At 41.0% G+C, this 11,992-nt stretch overlaps 1 long non-coding RNA gene across 1 annotated transcript; it reads left to right on the top strand.

Moving 5' to 3' along the window:
• The first annotated feature begins 890 nt into the window (after positions 1–890).
• Positions 891–2,145, top strand: LOC110351488 (uncharacterized). Its single transcript, XR_002398994.4, has 2 exons — positions 891–1,454; positions 1,923–2,145. It is a non-coding gene; the product is annotated as an uncharacterized lncRNA (long non-coding RNA).
• Positions 2,146–11,992: the final 9,847 nt, after the last annotated feature.

The raw sequence follows: 11,992 nt of genomic DNA on the forward strand, positions 1-11,992 counted from the left end.
TTTTAAAAGTTGTTTAAACTTCATCAGTGCAGTCTAACCCAGAGTCTCTAAGCAGCCAAGGCTGTAGGACAGTGACAGACTGTACGCAATTCAATTCTCTACCAATCCAGCAAGTCCCACTTGTGTGTATCATACTAACAAAACCTCGGGGTACAGAGTGGATTAAAGGTGGGGGAAAAACAACAGAAGAGAACAAAAAAACGCAAGAGTTCACAAAGACTTAAAGTCAGACTACATTTTCTTGGTATAGATCAAGAAAGTAAAAACGAATTTCAGATATTAAGGTTTACCAGGTAGCAGATATCTAAAGGAATGTTCAGCTGATCTCCATAGAATGCATCCTGTTTGCTGGCATGATAAACCTTTAGACTGAGGTTCCTTTGTAGGAACAATAGCAATGTCTCCCCATGTACAGCCCAAATGCCGTAATTCAGAGTATTTTGCTGATATACAAGGGAACCAGTCATGCAGATCTTTAGTAGAATCTTTGATAAGGGCCTTGAAATGATGCTACTTATGCTAACAATGTCCTAATGTCTTAAAAAAAAAAGTTCCCAACACTTGAAGTAATATCTTAGCAAGAGATCTTATGTAGGAATTACCTACTTTAGCTACTGAGTGCTGCATACAGAAACTAGCATCCATCTCTTACAGAAACTAAGCAATACTCAATAACTAACATTCCAGTTTCCCAAAGTTCCCTGCTTCTAACTGAGATGAAAAATTTCCTCTGAAGCAGATCTTAATTTTAGGCTATGCATCATCAGAAATGAAGACCAACTGAGGAAGAGATTGATTTATATCTGTTGTGATATTCAGCTGATCACCTGCAGGTGTTTGTTCCCTTTATAATCAGCAGAGAGGAACCACATTCTCTGCTCATGGGATCAGGGGCTCCAGTTAAGTTTAGACCTAGGCATTCAGCCTTGACTCAGCCTTAATCTGAATTATGTTGTAGGAATATTTGTCCTAGGCTTAGTCTTAGCTGTGTCTGATCATAGACCCTATTGATCCAAGCTCTGACCAATGGGCTGACCTCTCAGCTTGGCCTTGAATCTACTTTGTGACTGAGGACTTGTGTGATAATCATAGGACTATGTCTGGCTACTGCTGCTAGACTTGATTGTGATCTGCATGTTGACTTCCTGGCTTAACTTCTGTCCTGCCTCATCACTGGGAACTTGCCTGATGATCTGGACTTTTGTATGAATGTGGATGCTACCTCTGGATCTTTGGAGTTGTAGGACAAGATCTTGGCCTGTGAGGCTCTTGCCCTGCTAGCTGTGTTATCACTCCTGCTTCTTGGCTCTCTGTGCCTTGGGAAGCAGCTGGCCCTTGCTGCTCCCTGACAAAGGCATTTTATAGCTCATGCTGTTGCATGACAGCTGTCTACTACAACCTGGAACAGGACCAGCTCCAGCTTTTCACAAAGACTGCCAAACCCCCATAAGAAGGTGAGCAATTTTTCATTACTTGAGATGTGGCTTAATCAGCAGCCATGTGTTGAACAGCTCACAGCTCCAAAACCCTAAGGCGAGCAATTCCACCATAGGCAAAACCTCATCGGGAGGGAGGAAGAATGACAGAAATCTTTATAGGTGAAGGAAACAGAAGTTATCCCATGCCACTGGATAATGCTAAAAACAAAGTTGTGAAACAGCCTGAAAAGGAGCAGAGGAAAGGCTTTATATATCATGGAGAATGTTTGCCAAATTGACCACAACAATTGTAGTAGCATTTCTCAGATTAAATTACAAAGCATGTAGGAGTTATGGTCAAGAAAGATGTTTATATGGTCCCTGTGAGTGATAGTGCACCTGAGAAGCTTTTAGGAGGTATTCTTGAAACATGGAATGTTTACAGGGTTTACCTGTGTTTGGTGCTTTTTCTCACCCCAACTGACTTGGTGATCTGGTTTGCAGCTTGACTTACAGAGTTAAAACAGCTCATTGAGAGTGCAGGTGAACTGATATGAAGATGGAAATGAACAGCAAGGGAGCATGAACCAGCCTTGATGCTGCAGAAAATGTCATATGTAATTATGGCTTTTGCTTATATATATATCCCTTCTGAAATACTGATCATGGGGAGTTACTAGGTAGCTAGCAAGTAAAGAATCAACTCAATAAAACCACCTATATTTCACTTTTTTGTCTTCTTTTTCTTCCCTCTTCCATCCCAAATCATAAATTGGGGCTTGCACTCATTGCTGACTAGCCTTGGAATGACTATTTCTAAAAAAAAAAAAAAAAAAAATCAACAACAAAAAACTATGCAGATTTAACTATGGAGGCTATCCAGTCTTGACTGTAATTACTAGGACATGATGAAAAATTTACCAAGAACTACTAGCAGAGAGGTGAGGCAGCACTGTGCTTCAGCACACTCTCATCTGACCTGCTTCTTGGGCAGTTTCTGGTAAGTGCACAAATCAGCAGTGATTTTTAAAATTGGTATTATCTATGTTAAATTTTAGAAGTGATGTGGAGTATCTCTCACCCAAAGCATATTTGGAGAGAGGCAGGTATTGAAGATGCTTATTTACAAGTCTTTCCCTAAATCTGAAGGGATTCTCTGGTCTCTTTGCATCTGGTTTTCAAGACTCTCCACAACCAGCCAGGACAGAAAAAAAAAATGTAGGGTTCTGTGGGTTTTCTTTGCTGAAGTTTCTTTCCAGTTTCTTTCCAATGGCTTCACTGCAAAAGCTGCAGAAGTAAGTGAAGTGAACTAGCAAAGTCCTTGGTGAAGGCTGTGAGCTGGCAGCACTGACATGTGGACAGGCATGAAATTAAGGTGCTCTTCCGTATTGATGGGCAGCTCACACTTATCAAAGTATTTATACATGTATAACCAAGCATGAGTCACCGATGGCTTTCTACAGTGTGCCAGCCTGGGAGAGTCAGGAAACTTATTTGACTGGATGTTTAGAGTTTGTAATGGTAAATATAGCAGCATGCAAGTTCGAGGAGAACTGGGGAGGTGCTTTTTTTTTTTTTTTTTTTTAAATCTAGTATCTAAGTGCGTTGACTTGACGTTACTCCTCTATACTAAAAACCTTTTCTAGTTTCCTGTGTTGTGTCCACTGTCTCTCCATGACAAACATACATAAATATAATAATTGACTCAACAGTTCAGCTCATTCAGTTAACTAAACACAGATGCATGTGCACACACATGCCTCCTGCATAAACCTTCAACACAGACTCATACGTTTTGTAAGGCAACTCTCCTTTAAAAATAGCAGTGTGTGTTTGGGAACACTGCCTGCCTGTCCCTGCCATAGGACACTCATAGAACATTGCATTTCCCTATTGTGTCAGTGTGAGGCTTTTGACCCTGGAGGTGGAGTGAGACTTTAAATTCTTCACTGAAATCCCAGCAGTGGCACGACCCTCATGGTGAGTGCTTTAGTCCCTTATTTTTAGAAAGGCTGCTTTAAAGAGTCTAAGTCTGTCCTCCATTGCCCAGGAGTAACTCAAGATAAACTGCTAAGTAAAGGAAGTTGCAGATACTAAATGAGTATCTTCAGCTGTGCAACAGCCAATCCAGGCATCACAATCAATTTTTCCTAGCTCAAGTCTGATAGATTTTACCAGTGCTGTTGATTTTTATACAGAGGATGTTTCATTACTCAGACAGTATCACAAAATAAAACTTGTGAAAATGGCTTGTGAAAATGGATATCATTGAAATTGGAGGTCACTTGGGGAGAAGGATCGGATATGCGTGATTCCTGTAATCATGTGGTTGCTCAAAAGCAATTTCTTTAACATGTTAGCATAGTCTAAAACAATGGTTATGTGTGATGGCCTTCAGGGAGTGCTAAACAAGGTTGTTGGGTGTTGTATAGGGGGTAAGCAAGCAGCTCTCAGCCACTCCTCTGGTTCCTTTTGTTTTGGGATACTTGTGGTCATGGTTTCAAAACTGCGTTGCATCAGTACAATGGAGGCCAAGCAGGCATCTATACAGATGAGATAAATGTATCCCCTGGCCCTGGGCAATAACCAGCAGAGAACACAGCTTGGCCTCTGGAACAGGGGGCCCACATCCAAAAAATCTCTCAGGAACAGATGCTGGTCTGTGTTAACTCCTGAACCGTCCAGGAAATGCTTGTTGGCTCAAGCCTGAGGTGTGACCGGCAGCACCCTCCCTCCCTCTTGCATGAGAGATGAGTGTACTCTAGAAACAGCTCCTGGCATGCTTGAATTTCTCAGGGTAGGTGAAACTACAAGGATGAGGATGTAGTTCTGAAGGTTAGACCCCTTCCGCTGGCTTCACCAGTAGTCAGGCTGGTTGGTTTTCATCTGTACTTGACAAAAGGACACAAATAAGAGCTCTCAACTCTGAGAAATGGAAGCAAAGCAAAGAACAGCCAGGATGTTGTGCATGCAGCTTTCCCCCAGATACTGCTTAGGATGCCTTATGACCCAACCACTTTGCAGTTCTTGGGATGGAAACCATGACAGACCTTGAATTTGGATTCTCCTCCACCTTCAATATTTAATGGAAATTCAAAAAACAGTCCAAGCAAATATCAAGGGAATATTTCTTTGTGTCCCCTCATTGTATGAGATTGAGATATCTGTACCCAGGAACCTACTGGGCTTTGAAACCTACTTTTATATTGGTAATTAAATACAGCCAGAAGTGCTTGAATCAGAAAGAGAAAGCATTTCTAGTGTATTACTCTTTTCAGCGATTCCAACTGGCCAGCTCAAGCTCATTCATTCCAGGTCTGTGAGCGTGTGTAGTCTGAATTGTGACTGGTACCCAAGTCAGCGTGGGCAGTTTGGATAATCTCAGCATCCCAACACTTGTCCAAACTTGGATCTATCTCTTTGTCACTACACCATGTGTTGTACCAGTAGACTGATCTTTTTTTTTTTTTTTTTTTTTTTTTTTTACTAAATAATCTTCCCAGTTGCATGGATTAAAATCTTTCTAGTTTCTTTCATAGTTTCATAATAAGTCTTCAACTCGAAATTAAGGCAGATTAAATCTGCATATTTGTTTATACTTGCTAAACCACAAATCTTAATGTCAGTTCAGAAAACTCAGTTTGAAAGTCTAATCAAGCCTGACACTTTCAAAAGACACTTCATACGAGATTCTTGGAAAGGTGCTCATCTATCCAGTGGATTATTGAGTTAATTGTCGGTAGTAATGTCTTTGCTGTGTGTAGATGGGAAAAGGAAAGCAAAACAGCTCACTGACTTGGAGCCAAGACAGTCCCCTGAGGATATTAATGTCACCAGTCCAAGAAGGGATTATATAGTCCAATAAAAATAGAAACAAAGTCAATGCTGTCTTTAAAAAGACAAAAAAGGTCAACCATAACATGATCTGGGCAATTCAGAGAAAGACAGCACAAAGTCAATTGAAACACACTCATCCGGAATTAACAAATAATGCTAAATGAGTTGATTTAACCTCCTGTTTCTGTTTGTAATTTGCCCTTGCCCAACAGTAATTACTCCTTTATCCCCCCCTCCCGCCCTGATATTCCTACCAAAACACTCTAGGAAGTCACCCATGCTCTTGAAGCAGGTCATGAGCAGTATATTGCCAGAACACATCATCTGACATCAAAGAACCAGCTTGTTCAGAAAGATTGCAGTAGGTTTCTGTGTCTTCCTTGGAAGAGGATAACTCTTCAGATGAGTTATTCTTGTATTGCAAAGAGCATTGTTTACAAATCTGAAAGGAGTAATTAGCAGTAAATAGTCTCTTATGGGTAATGAGCTTTTATGCTTCTAAGAACTAGGCTTAATTGAAGAACAAGCAGTTGTTTTGTCCTCCAAGCCACTGGAGCTTGTTCAGGAAGGAGGAGTTGTGTGTGGAATTTTTTTGTGTCAGTTCTTGTGTAAGGTCTCCTGTCAACTGTGTTTACTTGGCTAGTACCAATCATGGATTTATTGGTTTGTTGTTTTCAGATTGTTTTGCAATATTCACTAAAAATGAACTGTTCCATCCCTTCCTACAGTGAGTAACACTGCTAGACCTCAGAGAAAAAAAAATAGAGTTGTTCAGGCACCTCTAGATAATTCCTCTCTCCACTACAGCATTGGACAACCAGGGGTACAGAGATGTGAGTGGAATGAAGGGACAAATTTGGCCACCACAATGGATGCTGTACCATCCAAAGGGTAACCAGCAATTACAGGGGGACCCCATGAGCTTCGTGCTGAGTTGTGCTGGCTAAGGGATTTGTAAGTGCGATGAAGGGATTTGAAACATTGGTGACTGCAAGCTGTCAGCATCAGACAAGGGGTTTTGCTCTGCCATAGCCAATCCTTCTCCTGCCCCACATGTTTGTGGAGTGTAAATGGCACCTGAGCAGGGGCAACTCCTGCTGTGCTTTTCCTTACATTCAGGAAATCAGGATTGCTATGCAATTTACAGATCTGGCAATTTTTTGGCCTTCCTACACAGACCAGAGTGACTGGTAATCAAACCTGACCGTTATTCGAGTGTTATTACTGCAGTGTATCTCCTGACAAATTTCCCCCCAGGGATTTTCAGGTACCGACAAGGTCCTACAGTAATAATACAAATGGCAGCAGCTAGTTCATATGTAACTCCCCGTGGCAATCTGACTCTGCTTCCTCCCAGAGAGCTCTTGTATATTGTATGTATGCATTTATGAAGCCTGTATGTTGCTTTCTGTGCGTTGAGACTTTATATTTCCAAGAACTGCCACTGACTGGGAGAAGAGCTGTCATTCCCCCAGTTCTGCAAGCCTGTTTAGACACACACATCCCCACACATCTCCTGGGCAACACTACAGCTGATCTTTTATTTCTGCTGGTTGTTTTATTACTGCTACCGAACTAACATGAAAACTGGGTGATCGAATGTAGGAATAAATCTCAAGCAGATATTGTCTAGAAGACAGCGAATGGATTGGAGAACAGGGAATTACTATTTCGGAGTGCTCTTGGATGGTACTGATTGATTAAAGGTTGTATCTTACAGTTGGCACCAGCACCCACCTGTGATACAAAAGTCTGATTGCAAGCCCCTGGCCTAAATCTGAGAGGAGGTATATTTGAATTTTAATCTCAGGGCTCCTGGAATAAACAATAAACTAATGCCCCTTCAGTCAGACTCTTCCTTAATTACAGCCCTGTTGAAATTTTATTCTCATTTCCATAAAAAATTGATAAATTTCTGCCAGGAATTTCTTAACCAGACTTTCTTAGGATCCCATTAGCCTTTATCAGAATAATATATTTTATAGACCTTTTCTCGATCTAATTTATTTTCTGGTATTAGTTAACAAATGAGAAGGGTTCTGATTTGATTTGGTCCCATATGTAAGCATTAGCAAAGCTGCAGCACAAACCAGAGTTCTACAAATAGATATGGAAATGCACCAGAAACCGCTTGTTTCCTGCAGTGAAGAGGTAATTTGCATATGCAATCCATCGATCTCTCTGAACTTTCTACTGACAGGTTAATGAAACTTCTGGGACACCATAAAATCCAGGATTAAGATTGTAATGTGTATTCATGACAATGGATTTAGTGATGCTGATGGCACAGGTACAGAGGGGTGTGAGGTGTGGTGCTGGGATATGGGGCACTACCGAAGAACCCAAAGGCATTTACACTCTCGTGACAAAAATACAAAAGAGACCATGTAAAAAACTGAATCGAAGGGAAGTTACAGTTCCCAGTCATCTAACTATTGCATGTGAAGCCAGTGGCCTTTAACATGAAAGGATATATCTTGTACTTAAATCTGGGGGCTCTTACGTTTATTGAATTACTGTGTTTCTGGTAATGCTCCGAGGCAGTGTTTCTCATAACTCCATCCTGTAATCCAGTTCTGATGTCTGAAAACAAGGCTTTAAACAAAGCCCCTGTACCAATACATCCCAACACCCTGGGAACTCATTCGGCAAGTGCAGAGCTATAGAAGGTCCCATGGCACCTCACAAACTCCAACTTGTGTTGAGCAGGAGTGGCTGTAGGGATCCATAGGCTCTGCAGCTCTGTTGGAGGTGTTTTCCTCTGGACATCATTTTAAAAACTGGATGTGGGAGACAGCTGGCTCAAATTCCACACCCACCCACAGTGGTAGCGTTTTGCTGCCTCAGTGTCAACAGCTGCCAAGCCTAAACTGTAAAGTGCTTTGGGAATAATGGAAAAATTGAGCCCATTATGCTGAGAAAAGCTTTACTCCCCTGCAGGAATGATGCATAAGCCAATGGCTAACCCTATTTTATTTCAGGGCAGATAAAGCTATTGCTATGACTGACTGTAATGTAAATCAAGTTTTTAAGCAATACCAAATATACAGTACACTTGTTAAACTGAAGAACATTTAAATGCAAACAGCACAGACGGATGGATATTAATATATTTATCTGTTTATTTATTGGTCATTTAAACTACCAATTTGCAAGAGATGTCCAGCAAATGTTTGCTGCTGGTTTCAAAAAAACTTTGCCTTATCCTGATATTCCCACCACGTTTGTTTTGTGCAACAGTTCAGAGAAATATTTTATTTGTCAGATCTCATCTGTGAGTGATTCTTGGTCTGTTATTTTCTTTACAAGCTAGTTATTACATAGGTTTGAACACAAGGATTAAAAGTTCAGGATGTGCTGGGTAGTTTCTGTGCATTTTGGTTCCTTGCATAGGGAACAGAGGTATTAGAATTGCATTTTTCCAAGGAATAATTATGTTTACAAATTTACACTCTCTGGAAATACACTTGATTAGTAGCCTAAATCGTTTAATTCCCACAAAAACAGCAGATGATTTTACCTTACTCTCTGACATTGGCCTGTACAATTAACTCTTCCTTTTTCACAGTTACACTACATTGGAATAGTTTGTTGTTGTTGTTTTTATTTATTTTTTTTTTGTGTGTGTGTGTGTCTCTAAAATAACTAGAAGTGGACTAAAAAGGCCTAGGGACAAGGCTTGCAGAACTGACATGAATATCTGCTTTTCCTAAGGCTTTTCTGCACCAGGATGGAATAGATAAGAAGGTCCTCCAACTGGATACAAGAGACGAGCTGATACATTAGTAGCATTAAGATTTAATTGCTGACATTTTTATTTTTATTTTTATTTTTACCAAAGAAACAGTTTCATTCAGTTGACAGTGATTTTTTCTTGAGCTGAAGAATGGAGGAAAAGTATATTTTTTGACCATTGTGCAAAATTGTCTCTTTTTATTGCCCTGCCAAGAAGCCATCAGTGTTGGACCAGATGTGGGCTGTTCCCATTACAGCAGCCAGCAGTGTCCTGGTTTGCTGGACTGTGTTCATGGGATCTACTTTAGAGAAAGGCTGAAGGAAACAGGCTAAATGTGTTCTCCTTCTCCCTACATCAGATGAAGGGAGCTGTAGTGTGTGTCCAATGAGCCCAGGATTTGGTGGCAGAGCATGGGCCTGGGGGTGGGAGGGAAAACAATTTGTCACAAGCATCAAAATGACAAGCCTGGGTGCTGGTATCCTGCCTTCATCTTTCCTTATAATAAACCATCATTTTATGTATTTCCAGAAAGTGGCAGGAAGCTTTCAACAGCACAAGGACCAACATCAATTCCTGAAGAACTTTACAAGTATCCCTATAAATAATAATGACTCTCTACTGACAGGCACATCCAGGTTCTGACATTTAGCTTCTCCCTCATTCATAAGACGTGTTCTGTGATAGTGTACAGTGCCGTTCAGATTGTCATGCAGTATCAGCTCAGCACCTTGAAATGCACTGTACCATATAGCTGTATTTGTAAGCCAAATTTGCATGATAATTTGATGATGAAAACATATGGGCTGTCTTCCCAGTCCTCACAGGGGTATCAGACAGTGTACAGTAGATGTGTTACTTCTTTTTCTCTTCTTCCTTCCCAGGGTTAGACATCAGGCACACCACTGAGATGATTTTAAAAGTGACAGTGGGTGGAATTCACCAGGTGAGGTACTGATGACCAAAGTGCCACATTGTTGATTTTGACTAGATTCACAGTGATAACAGGAAGGAATAAGTGCTTCAGAGGTAACATTCCTCTTACCCTAAACTTTGGAAACTAGACTCTGGAAACCTTACAGGTGTCTTGTGCCCTAAATTTTCCTATTTTCTAAAATCCCCTACACCAAGAAATGAAACCTCATGTAACATGTTCAGCTGTAGATATCCACAAATTTGATTACGTTAACTGAGCTGTGGTGATGGTACATGCTTACAGCCCATGGGAAATAAACAGTAATTTATTTTGGGGCACAGCTGTCAACGAAGGGGATCCAGAACAATTTGTATTACCTGCCATTTGCCTTGGGACAAGAATAACCACACAGACAACTCATAACCTGTTAGGCCCTGGAAAGGTGATTGAATTTGTATGTCCTCGGGATAGTCATAAGAAAGGAATATGAACAAAGGTGACAAATTCTGTATTCTCTCCAAGAAGACTCTCATCACTATACAAGCTGTGTGGGAAGGAAAAGGAAATAGTGTCAGCCAGCGAGATAAAAGAATACATTAGCAGCTGATTTTTCTTGCCCATAATTAATTAATTTATTTTTATTGCTGCCATACACATCATCTCAAGGTTTTTCTCTACTCCCTCATCAAGGAAATCTGGCAGACTGATGCTACCGAGAAGGTTATGCTGTGCAGACAGCAAACTTGCATACAGGGATGAAGTTAACAAATCTCATTATACCCAGAAATCCACCTCTAGTACTGGTGGACAGAGAACTGTTGCATGTGAAAAGAAGAAAAGAAGCATCCTTAATTACCCTTTGAATGCTGGCATCTTAGCTGCAGTGGTAGGTTTCCTTCAGGTTTGACTTCTCTGCTAAATGTGAGGCTTGGCAAAAAGAATGCAATGAACAGAATTTCTACATAAATTACAATGTTTATTAACGTGACATTCTGATTCTGGTAAGCCATGTCTTATTTTTTTCTGCTGGATCTGGCCTTGGTGTTGTGACAGAGGGCCCCATCTTTTCTGCCAGCTCATCTCACCAGGAGTGACCACAGACTTTCAGTGCATCCTTCCCAGGCCTCACAGTCACTGTCTGAGCGTGACCTGAAACCTGTGACACTATTCAATCTGACTCTTCTGGTCCGTAAGTTTATAGAATGACACCCTGATCCAGATGCTCCTACTCCTTCCTTCTCCAGAGTCACTGAGCAGGACCAGACCTTCTGCAAATGCCTTTGAGGTGATTTGTTTTACTCTGCTAGTCACAGCTGCCACCTGACTCGGCATGCAGATTAGAAGCTTATTTGCCAGATTAAATAGAAGCAATGACATTTGTTTTCCTTGGCTGACCATGACCTAGATGTTAATCAGTTCTGTGTAATCTTGCCACAGTTCCATATAATGCTGACATTTCCATACAGGTCTTTAATGTGATCAATTTTATACTTGTTGAGGCCTTTCTCCCTCAGGACCCAAGTGTCACTTGGGCTGCAAGACAAGCAGAAAAATCTGCAGTTTATTTTCTGATCATAGAATGATAGAATTATCAAATCAGAGAATCATCTAGGCTGGAAAAGGTCTTCAAAATCAGCAGTTCCAACCATCAACCTGACCTACCAAGTCCCATCAGTAAAACATGTCCCTTAGTGTCACATCTACACGTCTCTTAAGTACCTCCAGGGATGGGGACTCCACCACTTCCCTGGGCAGCCCACCTCAATGCTTGACCACCCTCTTGGTGAAGAAATCCTTCCTAATGTCCAACCTAGACCTAGCGATGAGGTCTCTCCATAGCCCTCCGTGAGGGTTACCAGTTTTTCTCTGTCTGCTTTGGTAATGAAATAATATGCTGTTCCATGCCTGTCTTCTTATTTAAGACAAAATTTTTTGAGTGGGTTCTGGAGGAGTTCCAAAGATATTTCTGCTTCTTTTGAGAGCTGGTATCTTGGTGGAAGTTAAAGAAAAAGTAGATTACTTCCTTATCCTATGGACAGAATTTCTGAGCAAGCTTTGAAGCAACTTGTAATGCTGGATACATCTCTG

This window comes from Anas platyrhynchos, chromosome 2 (assembly GCF_047663525.1).
Source record: "Anas platyrhynchos isolate ZD024472 breed Pekin duck chromosome 2, IASCAAS_PekinDuck_T2T, whole genome shotgun sequence".
In the NCBI taxonomy this organism is placed as follows: domain Eukaryota; kingdom Metazoa; phylum Chordata; class Aves; order Anseriformes; family Anatidae; genus Anas; species Anas platyrhynchos.